The sequence below is a fragment of the Cornus florida genome, unplaced genomic scaffold (assembly GCF_030987335.1).
Source record: "Cornus florida cultivar Cherokee Brave unplaced genomic scaffold, ASM3098733v1 CherokeeBrave_3.0.0_Hap2_Chr01, whole genome shotgun sequence".
Taxonomy (NCBI): domain Eukaryota; kingdom Viridiplantae; phylum Streptophyta; class Magnoliopsida; order Cornales; family Cornaceae; genus Cornus; species Cornus florida.
The window spans coordinates 84,915,416-84,935,182 of record NW_026775571.1 but is presented as its reverse complement, the minus strand read 5'-3'; the positions used below and the strand labels follow the sequence as shown (position 1 = coordinate 84,935,182).

The 19,767-nt window shown below is 38.0% G+C and overlaps 1 pseudogene; it reads right to left on the bottom strand.

Annotated features, from left to right (window-relative positions):
- Positions 1–10,590: 10,590 nt before the first annotated feature.
- LOC132276602 (ankyrin repeat-containing protein ITN1-like) lies at positions 10,591–18,147 on the bottom strand (annotated as a pseudogene).
- Positions 18,148–19,767: the final 1,620 nt, after the last annotated feature.

Below are 19,767 nucleotides of genomic sequence, written 5' to 3'. Positions count from 1 at the left end.
TATGAACAACTTTTCTAAATTTCTAACTTAGCTCAGCCAACTCACACTTATTGCCTAGAACACACAGCAAGTAAAACACTCTCACACACAAGTACAGTTGTAAGAATGTAAAGACAATAACATCCAAGAATTTACATTCTGCATAGTGGAAGAAACCACCCTTAACCGCCTATGTGTTGGTCCTCTCAGAATTGTGCCACATGCTTGGGAGGTCACTCAGCACTACCCCACTTCCCATGATGAGTGGGAAGTGCTAGTAACTTCCCCCAACCGACCGAGCCCACTAAGCGACCACCTCTTGTAACCGCAAGCCATGACTTTGTGATGTCTATGCTCTAGCCACATCTGAGTCAACCTTGTGAACCTAGCCCAAGTCCACCAATCTGCACCCATATATATATGTCTCTGAGTGCACGGCGTGCCAAGCCATGCACGCCCGTGCGCACGCTCGGGTGCACACCAAAGTGCACGCCGGCGCACACATTAGTGCCCTTCTTCGCGAACCATGTTTGAACCTTCATGCGCCCGTGGCTGTATGCCCGCCTGGACGCCAGTGCGCACGCCGAGCTAGACTTTCGCGCACACTAGGTTGGACGCCTGCCCGCTCGCCCACCTGCATGCCCGCACGCGCACCGCTGCACACCAGCGCGCGTGTCGGTGCCCACTTGTTTGCCCTTCAATATCTTGGATGCTCCCCACTTGTGCAACCATCTTGGAGTGGTGCAACACGTGCCCATGCACGTTGGCTAAGCCCTCTAAGCAAGCCATGCCATAGCCCAACCGATGTGCTCAACAGACCCCCTCTTAGTATAGTCTTAAGGAAATCCAACACTCTGACAGGAGTAAACATCACCCATGCTTGAGGAGTCATAATGACCTTTCAGGCCTTTCCCGACATCCAAATTAAGTGCCGTCTGCGCCAACCAGCTTCTATGGACTCAAGGTACCTCCCATAAAGATCCCGAGTCAAAATTCCAAGTTTCACTTTTTGCCATATTCACGAAAGTGCCACTGGGCACCCCCAGTGCACGCCAAGCATCCTTTTAAGCATCTTGTGTGCACGCTGAGCATCTTGTGCACGCTGACAACCCACTGAGCATCCTCATGGCTGTCTAACCAAAGCCAAAGTATTCCCAAGACATGGCATGGCCTTGAAATGCCCATGTCTTCCCTTGGACAACTGTCAAGGGGCTAACAAACCACCCCCACCAGAAGAAGTCGACGCCCTCGTCGACTTGTCCAAGTACTCCCTTACCTGTTTCTCTCACATCCCTTTCCCAACTCGCCTCTGCTTCACTGCATCCTTTCCATTGCACCAAGTAATCAGTTCTGCAATTTTTCTTACTCTGACCCTGGATCCGGTGAGACAAAATCTTCTCCACCTCTTTGTTAAACTGCAACCAAATAACAGGTGGGGCTCTCTTAGCCTGCTGTCTTGATGTATCTGCAGTGTCCTCATGAAAAGGCTTAAGGAAACTCACATGAAAAGTAGGATGGACCTTCAGTCTCTCAAGTAACTGTAATCTGTAAGCAACATTCCCCACTTTCTTCACAACTTCAAATGGACCATCATACTTCTGAATCAGCCCTCTGTGAACAGTCTTGCTGCTTATCTTCTTCCAAATCTGTGGAGTCAACTTCAACAGAACCTTGTCTCCCACTTGGAACTCTAATGGCCTTCTCCCTTTATCTGCATACTTTTTCATCCTTCTCGCAGCCTTGGCAAGGCTGTCCTGTGCCTCCTCTACCATCTCTTGCATGGAACGGGCATATCGGTATGCTGCAGGGCATCTTCCACCAGTCCTCTGCACTGCCACCTCCTGTGGTGTGCGAGGTTGTTGCCCTGTTGCCAACTCAAAGGGACTCATTCCTGTTGCTGAAGACCTGTGCGAATTATAAGAGAATTGTGCAGTGTCTAGCAACTCCAGCCAATTTTTCTGACTTGCAGTGACATAGTGCCTCAGATATTCTTCCAATAACTGGTTCATCCTTTCAGTCTGTCCGTCAGTCTGAGGATGGTTTGATGTGGAGAACTTCAGTTCAGAACCCATCAAGCCAAATAGCACTGTCCAGAACCTTCTCGTAAATCTGGTGTCACGATCACTAACAATATCTTCGGGCAAGCCAAAATATTTCACCACAAACTTATGAAATAAACCAGCAGCAACTTCCGCTGGTTATGCATGTGGTGCAGCAATAAAAATTACATACTTAGAGAATCTATCTACAACCACAAAAATAGATCTCATACCTTCCACCTTAGGAAAACCAGAAATAAAGTCCATTGAAATTGACTGCCATGGACGCTCTGGTATAGGCAAGGGTTGCAGTAGCCCTGCCTCCTTCTTCCTCTCATGCTTGTCTTTCTGACAGACCAAGCAAGTCTTGACATATAACTCTATGTCATCCTCCATCTTGGGCCAGTAATATGATCTGGATATCAACGCCAGCATTCTATCCACCCCTGGATGTCCAGCCCACTGAGGATCATGCATTTCCCGCATTAGTTCCCGACTCAAACCTCCAACAGGAACATATAATCTACCTCCTCTGGCGTAGAGTAGATTATCTTCAATCCAGTACTTTTTGACTTCACCATCAGTAACCTGTTGCTTTAGTTTCTGATAGGCATTGTCGGACTGAGATTGCTCTTTGATTCTGTCAAGGAAATTAGTATACACCGTTGTCAACGACGCCATATACTCCTGCACTTCTTTCCTACTCAAGGCATCAGCAACCTGATTCTGCTTTCCAGGTCTGTGAACCCACACAAAATTGAACTCCCCAAGAAACTCTTGCCAACGAGCTTGCTTTGGAGTAAGCTTTTTCTGTGTCTTGAAGTAGGTATTGGCCACATTATCAGTCACCACTGTAAACTTGGTACCCAACAGATAGTGCTTCCATGCGTCAAGACAATGTATCACTGCAGTCATCTCCTTCTCATGAGTTGTATACCTCTGTTCAGCATCCTTAAGCTTCCTGCTTTCAATGGCACATGGGTGTCCTTCTTGGACTAGGACCCCACCAATTGCTCTATCAGAGGCATCAGTATGCACTTCAAATGGCAAACCAAAGTCAGGCAGTCTCAAGACCGGTTCTGTAGACACTGCCTGCTTAAGCATCTCAAAAGCATTCTGGCACTCCTCAGACCAAACCCACTGTTTGTCCTTCTTCAGCAAGTCCGTTAAAGGACTAACCTTCTTGGAATACCCCTTTATAAACTTTCTGTAGTAGTTTGCCAACCCTAGAAAAGATCTCAACTCTGTCACTTTGGTAGGTGCAGACCAATCAAGGATGGCTTTCACCTTTCTCTCATCCATTCTGACATGGCCCTTACTGATCCAATGCCCCAAAAACATCACTTCTTGGCGACAAAACTCACACTTCTCCTTTTTGACATATAACTGAAACTCCTTCAGTTTTGAGAAAACCAATCTCAAGTGTTTTAAGTGATCTTTCAATGACTCACTATAGACTACAATGTCATCCAAGTAAACAACAACAAAGCGATCGATGTAGTCATAAAACACATTATTCATTAAGTTGTAGAAGGTTACCGGGGCATTAGTTAGCCCAAACGGCATTACAAGAAATTCATAAGACCCATAACGAGTTACACATGCAGTTTTGGGTTCATCTCCTTCTGCTATACGCACCTGTTAGTAGCCTGCATGTAAATCCAGCTTAGTAAAATAGGATGCCCTTGACAACCTGTCAAATAAATCTGCGGCATTGGGCACTGGGTACTTGTTCTTCACGGTCACCTTATTCAGAGCCCTATAGTCCACACACATCCGCATTGAGCCATCCTGCTTCTTCTGGAACAACACTGGCGCGCCATACGGTGCCTTGGATGGTTGAATATAGCCAGACTCCAGCAACTCATCCAACTGTCTACGCAGTTCAGCCAGTTCTAAAGGCGCCATCCGGTATGGGGCCTGAGCAGGAGCCCTTGCACTCGGCTCCAACTCTATCTTGTGATCAACAGCACGTTGAGGGGGCAATTGCTTGGGTAGTTCTGGTGGCATCACTTCTGCAAATTCCTCTAGAATTTCAGCAACAGAATCCGGAACTTCAACAAGCTGGTCCGGTTTGATCTGTATCATAGCTGCAAGAAATGTAGAGTCTCCCCTCTTCAAACCTGTTTTCACTTGCAATGCAGAGATTATTTCGATGCAGCTATATTTACGATCTTCGTTCTTTTGGTGCCCATAAAGAGCCACTGATGGAATAAAACATGGACAACTCCTGTCCCAAATAAAAACTCCTCCCAAATATGGCACAACTACCACTCTAGCTTTCGTAAGGAACTCAATTCTAAGGATTAGATCAAAATCATCTAAGGGTACAGCCATAAGACTAACTACGCCCTCCCAACGACCAACTTTCATAGAAGTGGTGGCCATGCCTAAGACAGGCTTGGCTTCAAAATTCACAGCTTTCATCTTATTAGCATGTGGAATTAACTTCAAATTTAAGTTACTTACTTCCCTCTACGCAATGAAGTTATGAGTGGCTCCCGTGTCCACCATTGCCAAAACTTCCTTGCCGTTTAGCGTCACCTGAATGAATATGAGCCCTTTCAACTCCATGGACTGTTCTTTAGTAAGAGCATTCAGCATTTGCAGAGGATTAACTCGGGTTGGACCAGATTCCGAGTCTGAGTCTCCTTTTGAATCAGCGACAATAGCACTCAGCTTCTCCCTCTTGGGGCAGTCCCTAACACGATGGGGACCATTGTAGATGAAACAACCGTAGTTGGGCTTAGTCCCACTACTACTCCCTTTGTTATTGTAATCTGCCTTGGTCTTGACAAAGCCACTGCCTTTATCCTTCTTTTGATTCTTGTCCTTCTTCTTGTCCTTGAACCTGAAGGACTGACCTTTGTCTTTCTTCCCCTCCTTGGACTTCTTCTTGTCTTGTGTAGTAGACCCAGTCATCTTGAAATCTACAAGACAATCTGCCGCTGTCATGGCAGTAGGAAGGTCCCTCACACCTTGCCTATGGAGTTCTGCCTGAGCCCATGGTTACAATCCGGACATGAAATTGAAGAGCTTGTCTTCCTCTGACATATTTCGAATGTCCAGCATCAAGGAACTAAAGTCCTTCACATAGTACGAACGGTACCTGTGTGCTTCAATTTCTTCAGAGATTCCCTTGCAATCCATGCAGTGTTCTGAGGCAAGAACTGGTCCTTCAATTCCTTCTTAAGGGTCTCCCAAACTTCAATCCGAGTCCTACCCGCAGAAGCATCGTCCTCTGTCCATGTGCGCCACCATAGTTTTGCATCACCAGACAGATACATGCTTGTAATGGTTACCTTCTCGCCATCAGGGATTCGAGCAGCCTTGAAGTACTGCTCCATGTCCCATAGGAAATTCTCCAACTCTTTGGCATTTCAGGTACCACTGAAAGACTTGGGATCCGGCACCTTGATCTTCTGCGAAAGAGGTCTTTCAGGTACTTCTTGAAGACATCAGTCAATGACTCAACATCTTCAGAGATACGGGTCAATTGCTCTTTGGTGGCCTGCATGAAGTCACCAAACCCATTAGGATCAGTCTTCAAGATCTCCACTTCAGAAGCCAAGTTTTCAATTCAAACAATAAGGCTCTCTGCACCATCTTGTACCTCTGTTTCTGTAGGAAAACCCACGAACTCTTCCAAACGGGAAACTCTCTCACGAGTATTACCTCCAGCCATCGTAGAACGGGGCTCTGATACCAACTGTAACGGGTGGGCGCTTGCCCATTTACCCAAAAACTCGAACTGTTGGGTAGTGCTGCATACCCACCCATTTATACCCATGTCACTTCCCATCCGGATCCGATGTGGGACAAGTCTCCCCTTGTAATATTCTCCTCCACCCGAACTCGCAACGCCCTCGTTGCGGTCGGGCCACCCTGCCTACCCGGGGTGGCTCACCCGGACGCCTTCCGGGCCGGGCGTTTGGCGCGGCACCAGATCAAGGACTGGGTCTGGCTCTGATACCAACTGTAACGGGTGGGCGCTTGCCCATTTACCCAAAAGCTCGAACTGTTGGGTAGTGCTACATACCCACCCATCTATACCCATGTCACTTCTCATCCGGATCCGATGTGGGACAAGTCTCCCCTTGTAACATATTGGTAGTATGTATAAAAAAAGACTCAATGGGGTTAATATCATAATATGTATAAAAAAGACTCAATGGTAACATAGTATATAAAAATGTTGTATAAAAAAAGAGATAGCGGTACTATATATGTATTTTTTTATTTTTATATATAACGGTACTATATATATAAGACCCAATTATAATATACATATATAAAAAGACGCATTGGTAGTATGTATGAAAAAAAGACTCAATGGGGTTAATATGTATAAAAAAAGACCCAATGGTAACATAGTATATAAAAAAGACACAACGGTTATATTAAAAGACCCAATGGTTACATAGTATATAAAAAAGACCCAACGGTTATATTAAAAGACCCAATGGTTACATAGTATATAAAAAAGACCCAACGGTTATATTAAAAGACCCAATTGTAATATATATATATATATATATATATATATATATATATATATATATATATATACTATTATTAAATGTGCAAAGTGTTTCAGTGTTTCAATATTTTGAGTATTAATATAAAAAAAGAGTTTTTATAAACAAAAAATTATTTAAAGAGTTTAATTCAAATTACAAATTACCTAATAAAATTCATTTTTCTTATCCCACATTGGTTTTAAGTAAAAAAGATTATATGAAAACCTCTTATAAAACTATAAACCTAAAAAAATAATAATCACACATTTCTCGGTTTTTTTTTACTAAGATCAAGTGTAGTACTAAATTTTTTTGGGTTAGCCTTTTGGCTAACTTTTCTTGGTCTTTTGACAAGATCAAGTGTAGTACTATTTTCTCGGCCTTTTGGCTTTCAGTATTTATTTATTAATATAAAAAAAGAGTTTTTATAAACAAAAAATTACCTAAAAATTATTTAAATAGTTTAATTCAAATTACAAATTACCTAATAAAATTTATTTTTCTTGTCCCACATTGGTTTTAAGTAAAAAAAAATTACATGAAAGTCTCTTATAAAACTATAGACCTAAAGAAATAATAATAATTACACCTTTCTCGGCCTTTTGGCTAATTTTTCTCTATCTTTTAGCTAAGATCAAGTGTAGTACTAAATTTTTTTTTAGCTTTTAGTATTTATTTATTAATATAAAAAAGAATTTTTATAAACAAAAAATTACCTAAAAATTATTTAAAGAGTTTAATTCAAATTACAAACTACTTAAATTAAATTTATAAAAATTAATTTAAAGAGTTTAATTCAAATTACAAATTACTTAGTAAAATTCATTTTTCTTGTCCCATATTAGTTTTAAGTAAAAAGGATTACATGGAAGCCTCTTATAAAACTATAGATCTAAAGAAAAATAATCACACCTTTCTCGGCATTTTGGCTAACATTTCTTGGTCTTTTGGTTAAGATCAAGTGTAGTACTACTTTTTCGGCCTTTTGGTTTTCAGTATTTATTTATTAATATAAAAAAGAGTTTTTATAAACAAAAAATTACCTAAAAATTATTTAAAGAGTTTAATTCAAATTACATATTACCTAATAAATTTTATAAAAATTAATTTAAAAAGTTTAATTCAAATTACAAATTATCTAATAAAATTCATTTTTCTTGTCCCACATTGATTTTAAGTAAAAAAGATTACATGGAAGCCTCTTATAAAACTATAGACCTAAAGAAATAATAATCATACATTTCTCGGCCTTTTGGCTAAGATCAAGTGTAGTACTAAATTTATTTGGGTCGGCCTTTTGGCTAACCTTTCTTAGTCTTTTGGCTAAGATCAAGTGTCGGCCTTTTGGCTTTCAGTATTTATTTATTAATATAAAAAAAAGTTTTTATAAACAAAAAATTACCTAAAAATTATTTAAAGAGTTTAATTCAAATTACAAATTACCTAATAAAATTTATAAAAATTAATTTAAAGAATTAAATTCAAATTACAAATTACCTAATAAAATTCAATTTTCTTGTCCCACATTGGTTTTAAGGAAAAATGATTATATGGAAGCCTCTTATAAAACTATAGACCTAAGGAAATAATAATCACACATTTCTCGGCCTTTTTGGCTAAATTTTTTTGGGTCGGCCTTTTGGCTAACATTTCTCGGTATATTTTGTTTCTTTTGAGGTGACAATTATAACAATCTAAAAATTGTTTTGCCTATTTTTTTTAGCCTATTTTTTCATGCATTCTGGGCCTGAAACTATTTTGCCTATTTTTTTTTTTATAAAACTATAAATAATTAAAAATATATGAAAATATAAATTATATAAGTTAGAAAACATTCATCACGTGCATCGCACGTGCCTTTTACTAGTATATATGTGTGTGTGTGTGTGTGTGTGTGTGTGTGTGTGTGTGTGTAGTCCTATTCAGTGCAGGGAACAATATACGCGACTTCTGTTTCAGTCCTTGAATTTCATCTAAAGACTGAAATTGAAAACAACTATTTTAATTGTTTCTGGTTTTTTAAGATTCCAAAACCACTCAATTTGAGTGTTTTAAATAAGATAAAACACCTTATAATAAGGAGTTATTAATAATAATTTTTTTTCTAGCTCTTTTCTCTATATTCATGTTCTGGTCTTCAAATAGCCAGAGGTTAGTATCTCACTCAACTTACTCCTTTCTCGATGCATGACTATGAATAGATTCACATGGGAGACATTTTTTTTAGTTCGTATCCTTATAAAATCAATTTTTTTCTCCAATTGTTGAGGTTTTTTTCCAAGCTAGTATTAAAAATGAAAGAAAGAAGACAAAAAAATTTGGGGAGTTATCATCACAACTGATGGTGTAAAATAATTCTTAGATTTTCTTCAAATATTGCCAAGAAGGGGTAGCAAAAAAATTGAAAAAAAAGAAGAAAAGGAAAGACCATAAAAAGAATTCATTTCTAACACATAAAACCATCATTTTAATATACAAATATAGTCCATATGATTAAATAGAATAATATCAAATTTATTATAGCAGAATAAAAAAAAATTGGCAGCACATTCAAGGAACGAGCTTATTATATATTATTCTCTCTAACAATAATAAAAATAAATAAACTAACGTAAAAAGTTAGAATAAAAATTGCAATGAAAAAAAAAAAAAAAAAAAAAACCCGAAATGGATAACTCTTCTGAATCCGTAAAAATAGAAAATGATCTTTGATTGTATTACCTTAATTGTCTATTCTAAGTGTTTTATTTTATTTAAAACACTCAAATTTAGTGATTTTGGAGTCTTCAAAAAAAAAAAAAAATAGTTGTTTTCAATTTCAGTCATTGAATGAGATCCAACAACTGAAATAGAAGCCGCGTATATTACTCCCTGCACACCAGGGAGCAACTGAACGGTTTATATATATATAACCCAATGATAATATATATAAAAACACCCCTTGTTAATATTTAAAAAAGAAGAGGAGAGGAAATGACCCAATGGTAATTGTCTTATTGCCATAATCTTTAATTGTGATTAGGTTCTAAGTCCACTAGCAAATATTATACTATTACGTTTGGTGTGCATGAATGGAATGAAATGAAAATGAGAATGGAATGGAAGGTGATAGTGGTGGAAGGCGGTGGTGGAAGGCGTGGCGGTGGTGGTGGAAGGCGATAGCAGTGGCGGTAGTGGTGGAAGGCGGTAGCAATGGTGGTAGCGGTGGAAGGCAGCGGCGGTGGTGGTGGAAAGCGGTGGCGGTGGAAGGTAGTGATGGTGGAAGGCGGCAGCAGCGGTGGTGGTAGTGATGGAATGTGGTAGCGGTGGAATGCATTAGCGTTAGTGAAAGGCAGCGGCGGTGGTGGTGGTGGAAGATAGCGATGGGGGAAGGTGGTGGTGGTAAAAGGTGGTGGTGGAAAGAGTTGGTCGGTGGTGAAAATTGATGGCGGCAGTGGTGGTAGAAGGCAGTGGTAGTGATGGAAGTCGGTGGTGTTGGTAGTGGTGAAAGGTGGTGGTGGTGGTAAAACGCGGAGGTGGTTGTGGTGGAAGGTAGTGGTGGCTTTTGGACTTGGAATATGAGGGTTTTTGGAGAAGTTGAATTTTTTCAAAAAAAAAATACTTGGGAATGGAATAACCATTCCATAGGTTTAGTTGTGGAATGAATTTTCATTCTAATGGAATGATTATTCCCAGTTTAAATTGCATACCAAACAAAGGAATGATTAGAATTAGCATTCCATTCCACACACCAAATGCATCATACATTCTTGAGCGAGCTCAATACTTTCACTGATAAATTAGCAATTTTTCAGAGTAACTTTTAAAAAAATGATAATAATAAAAAATAAAAATTCGAAGTATTTGATCCAAGGAAGAGTTTTCAACATAGATGTCATGCAAATCCATTGTGTACCAGCAAAACACTGATTTTATGGATATGTGCCATTCTCTTGGAAATGCAACATGGTAAATCTAAAAAGGGTAATGCAAAAGTGAATCAAGATAAAGTTATCCCCCTCTTTCTAGAATGGCAGACATCATGTAACTAATTTAGTACCTCTTACCTCAATGTTCTGTTACACTCTTGATTGAGGACTCATCCTAAGTTTGAACATGACCAAGTATATAGAAGTAAACAGGATATATTAGCGTGCTTCACATAAAGAATACAGCATTCTAATAAATCTTATACATACAGGGTGATATGCTTTGTTTTTTCCCTAGTAAGTTGTATTAATGACAAGTGTGATACTCATTGTCAAACAAATAAAGCATTTCTTTACTTTGCCGACCAAATATTCCTGATCCATAAGTAGAATGCATCATGTCAGCCAATAGAGGGAACTGCAAAAATGCAAACAATGTTACTGGAATAACAGCAGTTAGTGCCATAGGGATGACAATCCATGCCAATTGGTTGCCAAATAGAACGAAAAAGGTTGCACTAAAAGCGATAAGCATTGATGCTATAGAAAAGAAGAGGGTTGCAAGACCAATAATCAACCTTTTTGGTAAGGAGTCGAGGAAATCCTTTTCGGCATATCGTGAAGTGAGGATGGATAAAAACATTAATATAGAAGTGACTGAGGCGAAAAGGGCAAATGCATCTGATATAGAAATATGGGGGTGCCTTCATTACTGTTCCCTCCCGGTACAGTGAAAATTGCGGCAAACATCACTGTGGTAATAAGCGTAGCGACAAGCATGCATGATGTGGCAGTGTCCTTCATCCACTTCTCTCCTTCTTCGACCAATTTCTTATGCTCCTGAGTAAATAACATTCGTGGTGTTTGACCTTTTGTGTTTTTCATCTCCCTGTATAGTGGTAGGACATTCTTCTCCACTTCCTTTGAATGTTGAGAAGAATAAAACATTGCAAAAACAAAAATGCATTTTAAATGAGAATAAGGATTAAAAAATGTTATAAAACACAAACTAATGATTACCTTGAACCATAATAATTCTCGTTGCATCTGAAGTGCGGCACCGGAGACAATATTAAGTCGATTTGAAGGAGCCAAATTTCCCGCCAAGTGTAGCATGTTATTATCTTCTTCATCTTTATAAGAAGTAATTAAATCTTTATGCGCTCCTATGCCGTAAATAAGTTTGAATATCTTTTCTTGGCGATGCATAACTGCAATATGAAAGATGCTTCGACTTTGCTCATCAACTATCCAAATTAGATCAGGATAGGAGCGAATAAGCTCAACGATAAAGTCAAAGTTTCCGAATTCTACAGCAACAAATAATGGTCGTGACGGGCTTTTAAGTAAGTCCCCCATACGTGAGCCATCCAATAACAGAACTTGTTCCCAAAGACACTTGAGCAACTCTAGGGCTTGCATGTTCAATAATTTTTCCTCTCGAACATCCTTCGTTCCTAGAGTCGTAGGTAAGGCTAAGTCAGTCAATGAACAAGTGAAGATATAGACAAGGAATCAAATTTGTGTCATAGCTATAACTTCTGCTGTGTGCCAAACTAGTTTAATCTTTTTTTCTTTTTCTTTCTTTGGTAGCTGGCTCGGTGTAATGACCAATAAATTTATAACATGGATTAGTGGTTAATTAGAGGGTGAAACTGCAAAAGAATAATTAAGTATTTAATTAATTAGGAATAATACAAATAAAAATGTAATTCTAACTAAATAGGAGAATTCTACAGTGACTAGAATCCTAATCTGAATAGGATAACTTCATGCATATTGAAACTATATATAGAGGGTTGTTTATAGAGTACAGACTCTAATGTTATACTAATCAGCCTACAGTCTTGAGAGATAACTAAAGGTGACCAAGGAAATTAGCAAACCTATCATGCAAGTAGTATTCTGATATTTTTTTAGCAGTAATTAGCATGTTTGTAGTTAAATAAGATAAATTGATTAAGTTATAAAATCATTTTTGTAGATGTATGTATTACATGACATTGTTATTTGAGTTAAAATTACCCATGAGAACTCTAAGAAGAATAGAATTGGTTATAAGGATGAAGGTACAATGATGGCTTAATTTTATTATTAAAATTACATTTGTGATTTTGTATAGATATAAGAATATATGTACATGTATATTTATTTACATACATCTACATTCATATATGTGCATATGATCATATCGTAAAGCATTAAGCTAATAGTAATCCACTCATGAACAGATGCTTGTAATATGTAGCAATGGTTAGTTGGGTCTTTGTAAATCACACTAATTGTAACTCTCACATGTATGTGTGTATATCTATACGCACACTATTATATATATATATATATATGCACACTACAATTTGGGTTCTGATTGTCATGGGTACGTCATGTGACCAAGAAATCGATTGGATTACGTAGCGGATTAACATAACCTATGCATCTATAATTATGTTAATGATTTAAAACTAGTTTACGCATGATCTTGATATGATTCAAGGCTAATAAATGATGGATTGAGGGAGAAAAAGACGGCTGGAATTTGCAAGCTAGGGTTTCCTGGTGCGAGCTGGGCAGAAAATTGGGGAAGAACGTGGGTCTATGCCTGGTGACGAAATCCACTCGTGGGGAAAGGGTATTTCACCGGTCGTGAGTTTTGAATCGGGTTTTGGCCATTTGAACCTACTTTCCGAGTCTGATTTTATGGGCTTAAAATCGAGTTCATCCAGAATATTGAAATATTTATTTTATATTTTTAATTGATACCAATTAAGGAAAATTTAAGGAAAATTTATTTAAAAATTACAGAAATTTATTGAAAATGGTAGTTAATTAATATTTTTCCTAGTAAGTAACTCACACACATCCTCTAAAGAATTGTTTGCCCCTAGCAAGAATTGATCCTGAGACCTGATGCTTCATGAGGCACTAGAGCTTAAGTATTTTCAAATTAGGCCAACCCCTTGGGGTTAGTAGTTAATGAATATTAACATAAAGTCAGGATAAACTTAGAAACTTGGGCTTAGTTAACTTATGAAAAAAAGAAACTTGGGGTTTAGGTGGGATTTAGGTTGGTTAATGGTTTAATTAGTTCAAAAAGTAGCATCTTTTGGTACGAAATCCAGAGTATGAAGTAGTAGGCTTTGATATTTTGTGAGGAGCTAAGTTTTGTGGATTTGATGATTTCTATGTGTTACTCTCTCTAGTGTACTTGCTAGTTATAAATTGCAATTAGGGTGCATTTTAGATTACCTGACATAGTGGCATCGAAGGGTTTGTGTTGTGATTGATGTTGATGATGGTATCAGAGCTAATCCCCAACCAGAAATGGGGAAGTGTGCACAAACCCATGAGGATTAGGCCAGCTGGAATGTTGGGTCTCAAGATGGGGTGATTTTGACGTCCCATATTGCCTATGAGGAAAGGTTGTTGGTAAGATATCTTTTAACTGGGTAGATGCGTTTTGAAAACCGTAACCACGAAAAGTGTGTAAAGCGGACAATATCTACACAATGGAGCGGGTCGTGACACCAGGTGCCAAATATTTTAGTTAATTAGAGAGACTGCAATTCCTAGCAGAACTTTTCAATTTTATGTTTAACCCTAATGGATTTAGACTCCAAAACAGCATATTATTATTATTTTTGGAAAAATCATATTTTGTTGAGAAAACTAAATTTAATAAGTAGGACAATACACTAACAATTATATTTCGCTTAATTTGGAAGTTTTTATCTGGGGAAAAAAGTACTAAAATTGTCTTTGTAAAATAATTTTATGGTTATTTTTGTAATGTCTTGTACAAGATTTTTATCAAGATTGTGAAGTCTAACAACATGCCATAAATAAATCGTACAAGTTCTCAAGAGACAGATAAAGATAGAGAGTACAGACCTTGGGAGTTTTTGTGATTGTGGTATTTGAACAAGCTACAGGCATTGCCAGATGCATCAGGTGTTTGCATGTGGATCCCTTCAAGACAAATAAAGTTAAGTTATATTTTCTGAATACAAACTATTGATATTCCTATTGTCCAGGTTGTTCAGTAAAGCTACTCTCTTGAACTAGCTTCTTACCAGTGGTGTCAAGAACCACGTGGGACAAATTCTTTGTCTACATTTTAATCTCTGATAGACCATGCGAGTCCATCTCAAGATGACCACACTTTCCCATTCAAATGGATTTTGCGAACATTCTCCATGCAAGGAGATTTATGGGAAAAATAACTTGCATACAGGAAGTCATCCTTGCACAAGTCTTACATCTTCTTAGAAAAACTTCCCTTCTATCCCCGCATTTTAGTGCCCATATGGTGCAATTTCTCAAAAACTAAAAAAGTTGGTCTGTCTTCATTCTGTGTAGACTTGACACCTTACAAATCCAACAATGGTACCGATAGACTTTTGTCTCAGTTCATATAAACATTTTATTAAATGTGATCCTTTATGAATAACATGTATTAGTGTGCAACTGCCATAATGAAAAGTGTCCAGGGGAGACTTATCATGATAGAAGAAATCAAAGTTTTAATTATGAACAATTTTCAAGATGTTCTTGGCTTCCTCGTCTCAATGTTGCTATATTCCCCCTCTTATAATTATTCAACTTGGGAATTCTTTTATTTAAACTTTGTTATTGAGGAGGGAAGTCTTCTATCTCAAGTTGTCTGCCATTCAGCTTCCTTCTCTTATGGTTTTTTCCACTGTGATGAAGTGGCAGTTTTCTGTTCCTGGCACCTCATCATCTGATGTTACTACTGCTATTTTTTGCTAAACCTGTGCAAGTCAGTTTACTTAAGCACGGGCTAGCTAATTCCTTAAGAACCTAACCAAGCAAACACAAATCTAATTTATAAGTTTTTTGTATCCCATAGATGATTTAACTATAACAGTAAACAACTGATTGCTGAAGATTGTCAACTTTACCATCATTTTCTTCTTTAATTTCAGCATTATATTTGCATCTTCTGTGTCAGTATTTTCTCCCTTTTCATCTTTTATTTTCTGGTTCCCAAAAGAAAAGAAAAGAAAAGGGCCAGAACAAAAAATAAAAATAAAAAATAAAAAGATTTCAATTAAGAGATATTTTATCCAAAAAGTTAAAACTCCTTTGGCATACTGATTGAGTTATATTTCTCACGGAAATCAACATAGCAACTTCCTGTTTTAGAGCCTAAGGTAGGTGAGCCTAATGTCACATGCTTGTTTGTTAAGAAATCAAGCTTGAAATTCAAGCTACACTTGAATAGATTGAGCATGGTGAACAACCTAGCTATTGAGCCATGACGGTTGCCCAACAGTGGCAGAACATTCACAATAACTGACATATTGAATATTAGAGTCGTGTAAAATATTACGATGATTATAAATGTAGAAAGAATATGAATTCATAAGGAAATGGAGAAACTAACATGAATATAATCTCTGACACACTCCTAGCTGACTTGTGCCAGAAAAAACGGAAGGCTTTCGAGCTAAAACATGAAGGGCTGTCTCGCCATTTGAATCTTGCTCAATAGCTAATTCTTTTCGGGGCAGGAGTATCTCCAAAGCTACATCTAAGAATAGCAAGACATAGTTGATTAGCTTGTTCACAGTAGTTTCTTCGATATGAAAGCATGTTAAGTAGAATGTAACTTTACCATACAAATTAGAACTGATAGCAGCAAGAAGTAGTTCGATATAGTCTTGGTTTGTTAGATGTTTAGGATCAGTGGCCGATTTGAGAAATTTCACCATGTCCCTGTAACCTAACAAAGCAGCCATGTAAAGTGCTGTCACTCCATTACTACCCCTCACTGCTGGCAAGTTCTTGTTCTTTTCCACCATAATCTCTGCAATCCTTGCAATTCCTGATGCAGCCGCAAAACAAAGTGCTGTATTTTTGGCCTTGTTTTGCAATGCTAAATCTTCTGGTTTCATCAATTTGACCAACTCCTCCACAAACTTGGTTTGTTTGGCCCCAGCTGCAATGTGAAGGGCTGTTTCCCCCCCTTTTGTGATCGTAGCAGCTTGTGCATGTTGATGCGAACTGATGAATTCTTTAGCCTTGTTCCAATCACCTGTGAGTGCAGCTTGGTATAATGGCACATACGTGGTAAGATTTGTGGTTGGTTCAGCCTCTGCCTGAAATTATTCAAGCAACACAATCAAGTCGTGACCTATCCATCCATCGTTGATAGATTTGGGGTGCTGTATTAAGGCCAAAAGGCATAACGGTCCATTGATAGTGTCCTCTTGGAGTACTAAAGGCCGTTAAGGGTTTGGATTTCTTCCGTAGTTTTATTTGCCAAAAACCTGCTTTATAATCAAACTTACTAAAGATTTTAGCTCCGCGAGTTTGATTTATAAGAACATCTTTTCGAGGAATGAAATAGCCATCAAAAATTAAATGTTCATTAAGCCGTTTATAGTTGATAACCATGCGGGCTTTACCGCGTTTTATCTCACTATGGTTTCTAACCATAAAAGCAGGGCTGCTATGTGGGCTGTGTGTCCGCTCGATGAGTTTCTTTTCAAAGAGGTCTTGAAGCTGTGCGTCAAATTCATCAATATCTTTGCGAAGATAGATCATTGGTTTGACTCGGATAATGACATTATCGTCTTTGAGTTTTAGGATACAAAAACGAGGACTTCTCTTCCATAGGTTAAGTGGATTGTCAGAGAAATTTTGGCGTAAAGAATCATATAACCAATGAGTATCGGTTAAGACTAATAAGTCGTTATCTCTTTTGGGTGGAGAGAATTTTTCATTACACACAGAGGCTAAATTCTCTTGAATTTGAATTTCAACGACTGTTTGGTCTTTTAAAGTTAAAGAAATAGTCTTCTCTTTTAACTGCAAAGGAAGGTAACTATAGATAAAGTTACATCCTAAAATAAAGTCACCATGCATGTATGGGAAGCAAAGAATCTTGGGGATAATGAATTTTTTGTCATTAAGCCAAATAGCAACGTCTTTTGCTTTAAACTAGATAACATTCATGGGGGCTTCAGCATCAATGCCTTGAACACCTATGGGATGTTTCATCTGCTGCCATTTTTCAGATGGGATGGCATTATATCGACAGCAACTGTTAGTTGCGCCAGTATCGATTAAAACACAAAGGCTATATGGTTTATATCCTTTAAAATTGAATATACCATTTACATAGGTATACTTGCGCTTTTTTCCTTGGGAATGAGCAATTAAAATTTCATCATTGCCAGTGCGAAAATGAAAAAAATTTGCAGAGTTCATCGAATGATTTGAACCAGGCAAAAAGGGAGCATTGCCGCTAGGGTCAACAGGGGCCTTTCCTTTTTCAGTCCAAGTAAATCTTCGTCGAGGATGTATATCGACTGATGAACGAGGAGGCAGGATTCTTTCCCATCCAGGGTTTTGAGCTGAAACTGAGCATTTTAGCTGAGGTGGTTTCTCTTTATAGGTAACATAGAGATTTGAGCCTGAGGCATGACTAGTGGCTACAGTGGGTTCTGTAATGCGTAACTTTGGTTTAGAATTGATGTTATCAAATAACCAAGTTCGAGGGATTTCAAGATCAGTCCAATTGAGAAGTTTGGGCTCAATTATTGTATCAAAAGGTCTTGATTCAAACAAAGTGACTAGTTTTGAGTCAATTGTGGGAACAATAGCGGTTTCGGGTTCTCGAGTGAGTTCATAAAGAACTTTCCACTGTATTCCGAGACTGGGGGAGTCATAATCCATTTGGAGTTTGGATAACTGGAGTCTGACTTGGAGAACTTTCTCAATGTTTGGATCGGAAAGTGAGACAAAATAATTAGGTTTTATTTTAAACCATATTAAATTGTTAACCAGGTTTGATTGAACTCCGCCTATAAGGGCATCGACTGGTTTGTGGAAACGGTTATCCATGACAAGGGCAATAACAGGTTAATCGGTGCCACGCCGAAACAGAGAAGTTATTTTGATTTGCACTAAGCCAATATGAAAATAGCGTGCTAGAGGGTTTTGTTGTTTCCATCTCTCGATTTTTTCCTTGTTAAGGATGTTGAATCCGCAACGACCATTGGAGGTATAGTCTATGGTAGTATTTCCACTGAATTGTTCTAAAATTCGTTTGGAAAAAATAGCGAAACGAGAAGTCTTGTAAACTTCTTTTTTCTTGATACGTTGAAGCTTATCAAACTGAATCAGTTGTTCGTTTGTGAACTGAACTTCTTCACCAATGATGTCGCTAAGCTTTATGTTAGTGTTTTCATCTGGGTTTGAAGGGGTAAGGTTCATCATACAGATAGTATCTATATCTGTAGCTTCACTTTTAGTATCACTGGTGTAGGTACTGGAAGAAGAACTGGAATAGTCACTACTTGAAATTTCATACAGAATGGTACTTGGATCGGTGATCTCGTGACCATAAACAACACAGAGATTATCTGTTTGTAAATGCTTAATCATTTTGGATGCACTTTTGCCTTTTTGAGGGCAGTTGGTTGCATAATGGCCAACTTCATTACATATATAACATTTACAATCTTTTTTTATTTCTAAGGATTTAGAAGCTTTAGATCTTCCTTTTTTCTTTTTCCCTTTCTTAGGTTTGGAGGGAGGAGAAGTAGCTTGTGTGACATACTTCTTTGAAGCGCGAACTGGGCGCGGCACCGATCAACCTGTTATTGCCCTTGTCATGGATAACCGTTTCCACAAACCAGTCGATGCCCTTATAGGCGGAGTTCAGTCAAACCTGGTTAAGATGATGTTATGGAGTTCATATTCATCAAGTGGAAGGGTGCTGGTTAATGATTGTGCATTAGCAATATCCCATTCGAGATTGAGTCAAAATGATTAAGCATTTACAAACAGATAATCTCTGTGTTGTTTATGGTCACGAGATCACCGATCCAAGTACCATTCTGTATGAAATTTCAAGTAGTGACTATTCCAGTTCTTCTTCCAGTACCTACACCAGTGATACTGAAAGTGATGCTACATATATAGATACTATCTGTATGATGAACCTTACCCCTTCAAACCCAGATGAAAACACTAACATAAAGCTTAGCGACATCATTGGTGAAGAAGTTCAGTTCACAAACGAACAACTGATTCAGTTTGATAAGCTTCAACGTATCAAGAAAGAAGAAGTTTACAAGACTTCTCGTTTCGCTATTTTTTTCAAACGAATTTTAGAACAATTCAGTAGAAATACTACCATAGACTATACCTCCAATGGTCGTTGCGGATTCAACATCCTTAACAAGGAAAAAATCGAGAGATGGAAACAACAAAACCCTCTAGCACGCTATTTTCATATTGGCTTAGTGCAAATCAAAATAACTTCTCTATTTCGGCGCGGCACCGATCAAC